The sequence below is a fragment of the Jatropha curcas genome, chromosome 6 (genome assembly GCF_041381405.1).
Source record: "Jatropha curcas cultivar XTBG-Jc1 chromosome 6, XTBG_Jcur_1.0, whole genome shotgun sequence".
Classification (NCBI taxonomy): domain Eukaryota; kingdom Viridiplantae; phylum Streptophyta; class Magnoliopsida; order Malpighiales; family Euphorbiaceae; genus Jatropha; species Jatropha curcas.
The window spans coordinates 23,027,630-23,042,510 of record NC_143156.1 but is presented as its reverse complement, the minus strand read 5'-3'; the positions used below and the strand labels follow the sequence as shown (position 1 = coordinate 23,042,510).

The 14,881-nt window shown below is 30.8% G+C and overlaps 1 long non-coding RNA gene and 1 pseudogene across 1 annotated transcript; one reads left to right on the top strand and one right to left on the bottom strand.

The window, feature by feature from the left end:
• Nucleotides 1–4,871: 4,871 nt before the first annotated feature.
• LOC149495741 (WAT1-related protein At1g25270-like) lies at nucleotides 4,872–8,507 on the bottom strand (annotated as a pseudogene).
• Nucleotides 8,508–9,927: 1,420 nt separating this feature from the next.
• Nucleotides 9,928–12,202, top strand: LOC149495740 (uncharacterized). The gene is made up of 2 exons (XR_016321107.1): nucleotides 9,928–10,506; nucleotides 11,128–12,202. It is a non-coding gene; the product is annotated as an uncharacterized LOC149495740 (long non-coding RNA).
• The last annotated feature ends 2,679 nt before the right edge of the window (nucleotides 12,203–14,881 follow it).

Sequence of the window (14,881 nt, the reverse complement as noted above, 5' to 3'; positions counted from 1 at the left end):
CATAACAAACCACTTCAGAAGGTTCTTTCTTAGGCAAGTTACTATTTTTAGATGGAAAGTTCTTTTTATTAAACTTTTTCTGTGGCCTTCCACCCTTTCGATAGAACTTTTTAAACCTTTTAGCAATAAGTGCTAAATCATCACTATCAAGATCAAAAGAACTTTCTTCACTAGAATCTACCCTCAAAGCCATTCCTTTCTTGTTCTTATCTTAAGTTGACAAGGAAGATTTCATTTCTTCTGAAACAAGAGCTCCTATAAGATAATCATAAGTGACGGGAGTCTCTTTGTAATTCATGACAGTTCCGATAGAATCCCATTTTCTAAGTAGAATTCTAAGGATTTTCTTAACAAGCTCATCTTCTGAAATTTCCTTTCCAATGGTTCTCAAAGGATTAACTATATTAGTAAATCTAGAATTTAATTCTGCAATAGTTTCCCCTTCTTTCATACTAAACATTTCATATTCTCTGCAAAGGATATTTATTCTGGATTATTTTACCCTATCTGTACCCTCATAGGTCACTTTAAGTTTTTCCCATACCTCTGTCGCATATTTACATCCAGACTCTTTGTTGTATTCAGTTGCATCTAAAGCACAATGAAGAATATTAATGGCTTTTGCATTTACAGCAATGTCATTCCAATCAGCATCGGTATATTCTTCTTCTGTCTTTCTAACTAGCTCATCTCCTACAGTTTTCATGGGAATACGGGGACCAGTGATAACATTTCTCCAGCAGTTTATATCAACTGATTTCATGAAATTCTCCATTCTAGTTTTCCAGTAAGAGTAATTAGAGCCATTGAACAAAGGAGGTCTAGAAATAGATTGTCCTTCTAAAGAAGAAAGAGGAAGTGGGGTTGCCATGGGATCTTATCTCTTAAGCGGTTAAGCTTCAGTAAGTCAAGAGCCAAGGCTCTGATACCATATTGCGGGTCCCGAATATATATGGCATAACCCAAGAGGGGGGTGAATTGGGTTTTGTAAAAACTGAAATAAATTTTAGAAATTCTAAACAAGAATTAGAATTCTAAATGCAGCGGAAAACACACAGAACTTTGTGAGAATAGAATATAGATTAGAATCACCTCACAATATTCTAATTGCAAAAGATAGAAAGTTTGTGCAAAGTGCAGCTATTGATTAGAACAGCTTTACACTGACTTATACACTATCAGAGCTACTTTATGAAGGAAAGTTATCGATATTAGAACTTCCTCATAAAGTTTGAAAAACTATATAAAGCTATGTGAAAGACAGTTATTAAATTCATAACTTCTTCACAGAGCCTTAATCAATTATCAGAAATAACTTTATGATGGAAAGTTATCAGGATTAGAACATCCTCATAAAGTTTAGAAAATAAATCAGAAACCCAATCAGTGAATAATACTGGGAATAGAACAACAGTTAGAACATTGTATATTCACTTTATTAGAATACCAGAGTTCTAATGTTCAGAATAAATAAGACTTATTGCCATTTTAGAACATCTGAATTATTAACAATTTTAGCGTTTCTAAAGATAAAACAAAAATGTTATAGAGACAGTATCAAGCAAACTTCAGAAATAAAGAGATCAACACCGAGAATTATAGTGGTTCGGCACTAACTGGCCTACATGCACTCCCCAAGACGCATCTTGAGATCCTCAACTAAGTTATCTCTTTTAAAGGGTAAGAGACAAACTAACAGTACAAGGCAATAGATCAAAAACCTAGATCTACCCTTTTGTCCCACTAGATTTTCCAAAGGTTCTAGTTAACCTCAACCCTTTCTGTTTTTGGTAGAGTACAGAAAACTCGATTCAAGACATTACTATCCCACACATGGAGAAGGTCACTTGATAACCTCTATCTCAATAGCTTCTAACCTAAGCTATTACACACAAAAGTTCAACAAATAAAGAGCCTGTCTACTATAGAATACAGATTCTAAATAGACAGAAAGAAACGCCCATATAAGCTTAGGAAAAATAATTTTATCAGATTAGAAGATCGATTAGAACACAGAATTGTTTTTCAAAAGTAATTATAAAAATTCTTTTCACTTTAAATGTAGAAAACGTTAAGTATAGAGATGAAAAGAAAATGGGGGTAGAGAGTAAGTTTTGAGAGATAAAGATTCGTTCAATGAGAGTGTGCTCTTAAAACAAAAACTCTTACTTTACCAAATGTTTAAGACGTGAACGTTCCTTTATATAGGAAACTAAGAAGCTGTCGCCTTTGGAAAGAGATTGAAAACAGAATATCTTCTTTCTTTATTTAGAAGATATGAAAATCTTTGTTACCAAAAAGAATTTATTTTATCCTTTTTGGTAAGAGAATAAAACCCGATTTTCACTTTCCTTTAGAAAAGATTTTCGACAGCGTTTATTTTGGAAAGATATTATTGCGGAAGAATGCTCTTACTAAAACCGAAAGAGATTCTCCTTCGTTTTTAAAGTAAGAGAATTAATTTAAGTATATTAGATTTTTCAAAATATATTTCCGAAAAGAGAGTCATTTGTATTACCAAAAACATTAAGAGAAGAAATCTCTTTAGTTTTAGGAAAATAAATCTTTTCGATTTAAAAAAATATTTTCGAAAATAAATTATTTGAAGAAAACTAATTTTCCGAAAAATATTTTTGAGAGAAATAGATTTTTGTGCTCATATATGGATTTTCTCTCTATCCTACAAAATATCCTAAATACCTAGCTTACTAGGATTTTCGAAATCTTCACACCCAAAGTAGGACTTGCCTTGTATGATTTCTTTCCAAATAAATTCTACATAAAATAAAATTGGCACACATAACATAATTTTAAATTTATTTTTTTTGTATTAATCATCAAAATCCAAGATTTAGAAATTGACCCTTGAGCCAACAAAGATGAGTTTTGGGGAATGGATGCAGGTGAGTTTGTGCTGAACCACTATAAATCTCTGAGTTTATCTTCTTTTATTTTCTGAAGTGTTGCTGAGTTAATCATTTCAGAAATACAAAGTTGTTAATGAGTTTCCGTTTCTAAATGTAAAAAAGTTTTATCTTTGTGAAACCTTAGAACTCTGGATTTCTGTACTGTGATTTTACCAAGTTCTAATCTGTCCTCTTATATTTAGTAGAATTCACAATTTGAGTTTTAATCAATTTTTTAATCTTGCATTAGTTTTGTGAAGTAGTTCTATACGTAATAACTACTCTTCACAGAGTCTTTCTAATTTTGCAACAACATTGTGAGAAAGTTCTAAACTTGATAACTGACTCTCACAAACACTTTCTAATTCCACTGCAACAGAATCTTGATTTTATGTTTTGAAAGTCAATTTTTAAAAAATTCAATTCACTCATCTCTTGGGTTGGGCCATATATAACGGAACCCACGTATATAAATTTCAATAAGGTGATGTTAACGGACCCACAAAATCAATGCCTCATACATCAAATATTTCACATATCAGTATAGGGGTGAGCGGCATTTGATCCTTCCATCCCAAATTCCCAGTTTGTTGGCAATTCTCACAAAGTTTTGCAAAATATGTATGAGTCGCAAAATATTGCAGACCAAAACAAACTATAGTCTAGCACTTTACGAGCAGTCCCATTATGTCCAAAGTGGCCTCCATATGCATAGGAGTGACAGAATCACAGCACTGCCTGAATTTCTATATCTGTCACACCTCTTGATAATCTGGTAAGAGCAAAACTTCCATAGATAAGGATCGTCCCACACATAGTATCTAGCCTCTCTCTTAATTTTGTCCTTTTTAGATCTAGATAATTCCTGCAAAAGTGAACCTGTAGCAAGATAATTCACTATGTCAGCAAACCATGGAATTAATTTTTCATTCAAACTATAGAGGTGGCGATAATTTGGCCGATCTAACACTCCATTATGTTTCAATTTCAGTTTCCATTTTCGTTTCTGTTTGTTCCTATACATTCACATTTCATTTTAGGACCAGTTTTTATATAAGTTGCTCTTAGAAGCTAGGCAAAGTGGGCTTAAAATAGAAAAACTGAACCGATACGATTCTAGTTCATTTTCATTAAAATTATACTTCAGTGTTGGATTTTCATTTACATATAAAAAAGTTATTTTTGCTGAAAATTGAACCAAACCAACTGGTTTAGTTTGGTTCGATTCAAAATAAAGTTCAATTGTAGTTTGATTTAAGAAAAATTGCAATACTATTTTTTTTTTTTTTTTATGATTTGGTTTAGTTCGAAATCGAAATGTCAGATTTCACAGCTCTAATATCTCTTTCTTTTTATTGTCTAGGAGATGAATTAGGGCATCCTCCAATCATGAAATTGCATACCTAGCCTTGATTTCAGCGTAGAGACAGAGATGGAGGAGTTAGGTGGCTTGCTGGCGTCGCTAATAAGTTCTCTATGGTTTTGTCTGCGCCCACAAGCCATTCCGCAACACAGTAATGGCTCATGCTTCTTCAAGTATTGTAACTATTAAGTAGAGTGCAACATAGATAACAGATATGTGGAAGTTGAAATGCGCTTCTTCGGAGTTCTTTAAACTTCCTTTCTCTTTCTCTTCTTCTTTAGACTCCCTTTTTTAATTTTCTTTTTCTTTCGTTAGCCAAAGAAAATTTAAAAAGAAAACCACTCAAAAGTGAAAACCTATTAGGCAATGGAAATTAAATTTGTTGAACACCAAACTTTTTGGTTATCCAACGCATAAAAAATTTAAATGTAATTGACATAAAATTTAAGAGAAAAAATTTTATCTAATTGGCCATGACTTGCTGTAATTTTTTAAAAGAAAAACAGAACGTGTAAGTTATACAAAAATTAAAAAAAAAAAAAAAAAAAGAAGAAGAATTACAAATTGATGGGAGAAATGCTTCCATCTCTACCAAATATATGCTAATTGCTACCACCTGCATTTAAGTCCCTTCTTGGGCATTTTCTTCTTTTATTCCATGTACTCTTTTCTGATACATCTTTGCAATTTTCACTATTTTGGGTATTGCTAATGCTATTTGTAGTTGGCATGGTTTGTGTTTCCTTTGAGATTGAGTGGAATGAGTTGAGACATTTTCTTTGTCTCCGTGTCTTTACCCCATAATGCTGCATATGATCCGCACACAATCAAAGATCCCTCTAAGGCAGAAAACACATGCATTAGAGGGTAAAAAATATGCCTATAATGGACCTTTTATGTGCACACACCATATCGTCAAAGTTATCATCACACCATGCACTAGGAATCCCTGCACCCAAAGCATCGCAAAAAAGAATGATGAGAATGATCTAATTATCTAATAAATATGATGTAGTCAATGTTTTACATTTTCATTTTTATTTTTTAGACATAAACAATAAAATTATTTCACTTATAACCTAAAGATTATGGTTTGATTTGAACCATGGAAATAGTCAGTTAGAAAGCAGAAAAAGCACTTATATCAACTTTTTCTGAAACCCACAAATATAAAATGTTTCCTCAACTTAGTTTCCTTTTATTTTTAAGAGCATCAAAACTCAATTAAGAACTTTCTTATATATCTATATATAGACCTACCACAGGGAGCTGTAAAGACATAAACTCTTAAGATTGTGTTTACTTGTAGAAAATAGAGTTTTTTGCGGTCAGTTTTCTATATGAGTTTTTTAATTTTCTAAAAATTAACTAAAGTTTGGAAAACAATTTCAAGTTATTTTCCAGAGTTTTCCTTTATAACCAAAAAAAAAACATATTTTTTATTTAAAAAATGATATTTTCATAATTAAAAATTATAATATATAAACAATTTTTTCTATAAAATATTTTCATTGAAAAAATAAAAATATTTAAATAACATAAAAAATTATATTATGCTTTAATATATAATTAATTTCATTATTACAAATATATTATATCCTTTATTTTTTTTTATAAAACTACAAAATGATAAAAATTGATGTTGTTATTATAAATAATCAATAATAAAAATTTAAAATTTTTTAAATAAGAAATTTCTAAATTTATTTTAAAGTATTTTATTTTTTTAATTATGAAGGTTATAAATAATATTTGTGAAGTTTTTAACTTAAAATATGATTTTTTATTGTTACTAAGTGAATGCATTTTCTATTTTTCTATTTTATAGTTTTCATTTTCTAAGAAAACCGTTTTCTTAGAAAATAGAAAATAAAAAATAAAAAACTATTTTCTGTAAGTAAGCTCACCCTAAATGTTTTACATTTTCACTTTCATTTTTCAGATATCAACTCTAAAGTTATTCCACCTGTAATATAGACCTGCATGTTTTGACCTATAAAAATAGTTTCCATGAAAAAGAAAAACAAAAACGGTGTGCAAAAAATTATTTCTAGAATTTACAAATATGTTTTTCTGAGTGGGTCACGAGCTTTATTTTTTAAAAAAAAAAAAATTGGGTGACCCTTTATTTTAGAAACATCAAAATCGAACTACGAATTTTTCTGTATAAATATGCAAAGACGTACCGAACAGGCGGCAGAGAAGAGCCTTATATTCCAGCCCAATTTCCATTGTCTCCAATCTCTCTCAACGCAAAAGGTAAAGGCAACTTCTTGAATTGCAGCCATCGAAACCATCAATGCAGTGCTTGAGTAAGGGCATGGAAATTTTGCACTCATTTTTCCCTGAATTATTAACAAGATGGAAAATAAGAGGCAATTGACTATAGCCAATATACTGCCTAATACTCTAGTGCTATCTGATGCTGCCACGTGTCCTCCATGAGGCCTAACAAGCTTCATCAGATTGATATGTGTCGACCATAAGTGAATTTCTGCCCCTTTGAAAAATGTTAGTAGCATAGCTCCACCTATTCCTAGTATTGTACCCATCACCTTTGCTTTCCCTTCTAGGGCTCTTAGTCCCATTTTCTGCAACCTAATTAAGATTCACAAAATTTTCATAATTAAAAATAAATAAATATATATAGGAGAATATTTTCTATGAAAAGCACATTGTTGTTTTTATTATATTATTGAAAAATTATATTTATCTATTGATAGAATTTTTTATTTAATATATTATTTTTCATACTATTACATAGAAAGAGATAAAATAGACATGGATGAAAGCAATGCGAGTATCTACAGAATTTGAAGTATAGGTAACTGAGCTCCTTTAAAATTTACTATGCATAACACATTCCAAACTTGTTTAAATATCCTTCTAAATGAAGGTCAAATGAAATCCATTTAAAATACTTTTTTACTCCTTGTAACACCCATTGTTCGATCCAAAGCAATAAAGTTGTAACTCCTTGTGATACTTTTTACTCCTTATAACATCTATTTAAAATACTTTTCAAAGAACTATTTATGAATTGAGGTTGTTTAAAATGCTTGGAGATGAGTACTAAGACTTCACACTTGAAAGAGTTGAATTTATTTTAAAGTATAATTTTTAAACTTCTTGATTTTTGAAAAAAAGACGAATTCTCCAAATAATGTGTTTTTCATGAAAATTGAGTTTTTGGATATAAGCCTTAAAATGTAACTTTGATTAGTGAATATAATTGTTATATATATTTATGATTATGGGACTTCGTGATGGAATATGTGATATGCATATATAATATGAATCTTCATATCTATCTAGGAAATTATAATGACTTTTCAAGGCTCATTTGAGGTTTGAGAGTCTCCGTGAATCCTTAAGCATGATTCTCGTATGTAATAAGTGTTAATAAAATCTAATTATTATTTATAAGCTCATGAATTTTTATGATATGCTATATGAGATTTAGAATAATATATGAATATGAGGATTTTATCATAATTGTTTAGATTTGAGGCATGTAAAACTTTCCGAGTGTTAAATGGCTTCGCGGACATATGAATTGAGATAAATCATGTATAAGTTATGTACTATCTAAACAAGTAAAGTTTATAAGTAATCTTGTAACTTAAAGAAGGAAAGAGCTAAGGTTTGAGCTTGTGGAGAATTTAAGCTTGCTAAGGATGGGTTATTTAAGGTTAGTGCTCAATAATTCTACATCCTCTTTCAATTTCTTTAAATTTGACTTTTTTTTTAAGAGTTGTATGAGTAAATTTGGGGGTTTTGATGATTTTGGCTAATTTAATGTGTACTGGATATTTGATCGTGTTTTTGGGAGTGTATTGAATGTGGTAATATGCTTGATTTCATAAGAAATTCTTTTGTTCACCTTCCTCTTGATTTGGCCGAACCACTTACGGTGGGTGTGCTTTTGATTTCCTTACTTTTATTGGATGAGTTATGTATTTCATGATGTTGAGTGTGTGATTGAAATGTGGAAAAAAAAAAAAATATTCACATCTTATGTTTTAGATTTGATTTGTTAGCTAGAATGTGGTATCCACCGTTTAATCTTCAGGGATCGAGCCGTCGGTGTCACACTCCTCATCAATAAAAAGCCTATTATTAAATCCATTTAGAGCCTGTTTGGCAACAACGTTTGAGAGAGCTTTTGGTGTTTTGACCAGAGTCAAAACACTATGTCTATCAATTAGATTGTTTGAGAACTTAATATTTGTAACCATTGTTAGAGGTTAGAAAGCATTTAATCAAACGTTAAATCTCTTAACGTTTAGCGTTTTGGATTTTTTTTTTTTTTTTTTTTTGACATTGTTATCCTTTTTTTTTTCCTTTTCTTAAGGCTTAAAATTTAGGTATTCTACTTGCTATAATATTCCTTTGAATTTGGTAATCTTGTTATTTATTTAATTTTTCTTTCTCAAATCTCAAAGAAATATATGTCATTTTAATTATTTGATTATTTAATTTCTATTGTCTTAAAACAAGGATAAGAGCGTGTTGTCAAAATAAAAAAACAATTAGAAAAAAGATTTTCGTCATTTTTTCATTTTAATTTTATAAGAAATAATATTTTGCTATAGAAAAAAAAATTAATATAAAAAATATGATAATAATTTAAAAAAGAAAGAAAAACACTTATTATATATATCATCTTATTTTTTATTAATTAGTCCATTTCAGTTCTATATCTATAATTTTAAATTTTAAATCAACATTCTAATGTCATTTTTTTATTATTTTAATTATAACAGCTAATCAAATATCTATTTTTACCAAACAATTTTCCTTTAAATCACTATATAAACCGCTAATAACTAATAACTAACAACTAACATCTACTACAACAACTACTATTACCAAACAGACCCTTAATACAGTGGGTAATGGATAGTCGGTTTCAAGAGACCAATTAATATGTATCCGTACCTATCAAGGATAGTAATTTTACTATTTGTGTCTATTCCAATTTTTTATTGCAGAATTATTATCTGAACTATTATTTTATAAATCAATAACTTTTATAAAAAAAAAAAAGAATACTTTTATAAAGTTGAAAATATTACAAATTACTGATAATTAAACCTATTATTTTATTGAAATATCCCGAATTTTTATTTTCAAAACTTAGAAATTTTTATTAAATCAACAATTCAAATTTTTGATAGTATGGGTTGTTAAGACCGAGCAATTCTAACTTGAGCCCAAATTTGAATTGAGCCCAAGCCCAAAAAATGGATTATTCAGAATTTTCGATTGGACAACGCTTAAAATTTTGATGAAGTAAAATGGGATACAAATTATTAATTGATTTTAAATATATGTTTATGTATGTAATTGGTATATAAACTAAAATCAAATATCATTACTGTTACTATTTGTATTAATATTGAGTAAATGGGAAAAATCTTACGAAACCGAATTAAACAATCAACATAAATTGAACCGGACTCAAAAATTAATTTAATTTGTAGAAAACCACACGAATGATCGGAAAACCGAGCGAAAAACTCAAAAAAAAAAAGAAAATAAGGCCAAACCGCTAAATCGGACCAAACCGGTTCGAATCGAACCGAAGTGGCCCAGCCCACTTTCCTTTCATTCTTTTCTTTTTCTTTCTTTTCTTTCCTTCCTTCCTCTCCTTATTCTTCCTCGCGCGACAACACCCTCTCCCTTTGCTCTCTACGATCTCCGGCCACCGGTCACGGTTTCCAGCAATTGGACCTTCTTTCTTCATCCTCTTGACGAGAGGAGTTCGTTGGTGGTGTCGTTTTGCAGAAGGGAGGCCAGAATCGATGAAGATCGCGACTGGAGCTGACTGTCGCGCGATACCGGCAACCCACGCCGTTTGCGGTGGCTGCAACTTGAAGAAGCAGCGTCGATCGTCTCATCTCCTTCGTGTGAACCTCTTTCCGCCGTTGAATCAAGCGTCTGATGAAAAATGGTGAAATCCACCACGAATGGTGGCACAAGCTACTGTCGGGCTCGATTCTGCCGGATGGAGGACTGATCACGAGCAACTGATGCCAAAATCGGACTCCTGACGAAAAATTGAGTTGAATGGTGTGATCGTTGCAAATTTCTGGGCAAGGATGATTTTTCCTGCCACCGTGCACGGCGGCGACGGCGGCGGTCCGGCGAGTCTCCAGCGAGACTCCGAGAGGCAGAATAATCTCCTCTTCACGCGGATCACGAAAATCAAATTCGATTTTTGATTGGTACATTGTAAGGCCTAGTTGCTCGTTTTCAGTATAACTTTCAAAACTTGGATTTATTAATTAGTTGAGTATAAGATTAATTGAATTAGTCAAAATTGGAGATTTATGAATTTAGATACAGATAATTGAAGTATATGAACATCGATTATAAATTGGACTTCTAGGTAGTTAATGGATAATAAAGGTTTTCACCAAAAATAGAAATGCTTAAATTCTAAGATATCAATCAAATTAATACGTAAATATCGTTAAGTAAGATTAATTACATTAATTTTGATATAAACAAATAAATAAATAAACAAGAATAATGAATTTATATATAGTTTAATAAATTAATATATTATTATAGTTATGAATAATATATGATCAATAGTATTATCATTAGTAATAAGATTATTATTATTATTAGTAATATTAATATTTTGATTATCATAAAATATTACTTACTGAATAACTAGACGTTTTATTTAAAGAATAAATTAGAAGAAATAAATCAAATAAAGATACACTATAGATATACAGTTTAGTTTGATAAGTTAATAAACCGACGGATAACGAAAACAAATAAATGAATGTAAACTGCATTTCCCAAATTAGAATTCTTATTTAGAATTTTCTTATTATATAGATATTTATAAAGTGTCGGAATGTGAAGACAAAGGTTGGAAGCGCACAATAAGAAAGGCAGTCCTTTTAAGGACAACAAAAAATGTGAGTAATGTTAGATAATTCGCCTCATCCGCCTGCATTCATGCATTCACGGCTAAATGTTATCATGCATTATCGCCATATTATGATGCACTATTTGTTGATATTAAATATTGCTTGATTACTTGTGCTGTGATATTGTTGTGCCTTGTTTATGTGGAATTGGGATGAAGTGGGTCACCATGGATTTGTGAGACCGTTACCGTTATATGGATCCTGATTATGATTAGCCGGGTAAATGGGAGATTGGTGCCCCCATGTGCACCTACTGTTACCGTTCCTGTTACCGTTAACCACAGGTTGGCTTCTTTATTTGGGCGCACCTGATAATTTAGATCTGATCGCAACTCGCAGGGTGGCCTTCTGTTTTGAGCGCCTAAGGATCTCTATTTGATCGAGACGACCGGGTTGCCTCCTGTTGGTGTATATATATATATATATATATATAAAGAAAAAGAAAAAAGAAAAGAGAGAGATTAGCAAAATAATGAGAGGACCGGTCGTGTGAGTATTATACCGGCCAGCCAGAATGGGGATTGGCTCCCTGGTGCACATGTGAGTGGATGAGCCATGTGTGAGGACGGCTTATCGTGTTTCGGTGACTCCACTGACTAATTTCCACGTGATATGATTACATGAAGGTGATAATAATTGTAGTTGCTGTTGTATTGTCATTTGTGTGATAAACTGCATGATCATATAATTAAACGAATGACCAAATAAAATTTTTTTTAGCATTTGTATGATTGTGTGGAGTGAGAGGGTTATCTAATCCTACTCATTGAGTCTTGTACTCACCCCCCTCCAACCTCCCTAGATAATAGATGGAAAGAAGAATCCTGGAGTCCAATCGAACAAACGAGATACGGATTGATATGAGCAATAATCATTGTATTGAATATGTAAATGCAAAGGATAGTGAATTATGGAGTAGAGTTCCGCAATTGTATTCCAACTGGGTTGTAAATGAATAAATAGAGTTTAGACATTTACTATATGGATTGTACTTTAAATATATTTGTGAAATAAGTTATTGGGCCTGAATCCACAATTGTGAATGGAATGCGAGTTTTAAGTAATACAAGCTTACTACGGGCTTCGGGGGCCTTAAGCCCACCCAGGTCCTAGTACCGGTTCGGTCCATGAAAATGGGTCGTGACATTTATAAACCATTAAATTTTCCAAAAAAAAAAACTATCTTTTAAAAATTATTATAAAGTATTACGAAGTATTACAGCTGGAGCTATTATTCGGTAGTTCATAAACTTTTTAAAAAACAAAAAATTCTTACAAATTATTAGTAAATATTATAAAATATTATCTATTTGCAACTATTATTTTGTAATTGGACAAAATCACTTGATGTGAATATACATCACAGGAAAATCCTACTCCGTTCCTTTTATATATGCACAATTACATTTTCACTATCATAAAGAAATCAGTGTAATTAACTATTTTTTTATTTTTTCTTAATATACCCTTAGTATCATTTTAACTCCTCCTAAATGTAAAATTGTCTTTAATAATATTTCTTGTTTGAATAACGAAATAAATGCATTGTCTTTCTAAAAAAAAAATGGTATATTAAGAGATTTGATTAAGCAATAAAAATTCAAATATTTGAAATTCAATTCTGCATCCTTAGTTGAAATTTTAGTAAATACATTGGCTTTCTTAAAAAATTAGACCCAATTTATAAACTAGACTGCTCACAAATTTGGACAAGTTCAATAGTATGTCCTATAAAATGTGCGCATAGATAATAAATTGGATCCAAAATCAAACTGAGTACAAAAAAAAAAAAAAATAGTTATGATATAGGATTTGAGGAAACTTATTATTGATCTCTCTTTGTATAAGTTGTATTAAAAAAAATGAGTATTTCGTGCTCAAATAATCTTCCAACATACTTGAGCAACTGTCAAAGAATTTAAATATAGAGTAGCTTCACAAAAAATGGCCCATAGTATAGAATCATAACTCTTAATTATGCTTCATTTCTAAATTTTGTATAATTTTAAAACTCAAATTCCATCTCAATCAGAGCATAATTTTCTTAATTGGACCATATTTATTTTTCTAACTTAAATTTAAAGAATAACAACTATATTATCAAATTTCTTTCACATTTAATGCTTATATGCACTTTTGTCTGACATTACCTTGATAATCTCTCGTAATAAAACTTTCATAAATAATAAGACAAAAGTAATATGAGGTTTTCACATTGGCTTTTTTCCGATGTTACTAAAAAAGGAAAGTTTATCTATATAAAAAGAACATCAAAAAAGAAAAATCTATCTATATAAAAAGAACGAATGAAGTAAAATATATTAAGAAATGAAACAAGAAAAATAATCGAATTTCAAATGATGAAGAGTACAAAAAAGTGAAAACATAAAGAAATTTTCCATCGTTTTGTTTTATTTTCCAAAATTTATTTTAAAAGAATTATTTTGGATTCTGAATTTTGATGTGGCGCCATCATATGAACTATCTTATAGGATGAAGCTAGAATATAAAACTAAGGGGAGTAAACTTTTAACCAAAAGTCAAGGGGTTAAAAGAGAAGAGAGGCAATTAACCAAATTTAACAAAAACAAAATTCTAAAAGATTCAATATAGCGTACTTATTGAACTCAGTTCGATCCGGTTAGTCAATTCAAAAAATCAGTAAATCAACTTTAAAACCGGTTTGATTTTATTTTTGAACTATTTAAGGACGAAAACCAAATTGAACTGGTTGATCCGTGATTGAAGTGGTCGATCCACACAAACCTTATTGACTTAGACCGATTTTTTTATATTTTTTAATTATTTTTATTATATTATAATTATTTAATTGATATATTTTATTAATATTTTATGGCACGCTAATTGAACTATTGACCAATTGGTTAAACCAATAACTCATTCACATGATATTTTAGCCGGGACCAAATTTAACAACACTGCAATATAGTGTCTACTGGGTCCAAACTCATATAAGGTTCAAAATAACACTATCCGATATTTGCTAGCCAGAAACAAAATTGGATTGAGCATCGCTCCCAAGAATACTCATGCAAGGTTTTGACCTGTTAGCAATCACCTTAGTGAGGATTTTATATACTGTGTTACACAAGTTAATGTGTCTGAAATGCTTGAACTCTGTTGGGGTATCAATTTTGGAGATGAGAACCAACAAAGTGCGATTGAGAGTCTCAAAGGAAGCCTCCTCTTTAGATAAACGTTTAATGAAATCGCAAATATCACACCCTAGGATAGACCAATTTTTCTGAAAAAAGAACGCATTGAAACTATCAATACCAAGGGCCTTATTAGCACCCATTTGAAATAAAGCTACCTTCACCTCCTCATCTGTAAAATCCCCCCTATCTCCTCAATCATAGACTCACTAAGTTGTGGGAACCAATTTGGACTATTACGAGAAGGAAAGACAAGCTGATCTTCCTTAAACAAAGCTAAAAAGAACTCAATAGCCAAGTCCATAAACAAAGCTAAAAAGAACTCAATAGCCAAGTCCATAAGCTCCTTCCCATCTGAGCACCAATTACCATCAGACAAGGTGTGAAAAAAATTTAGTATTTCTACCACCATATGAAATCCACTTACTTCTTGATTGCTGATGCCAGTACATCTCCTCCTCATCCAGAATATTTTCATATTGA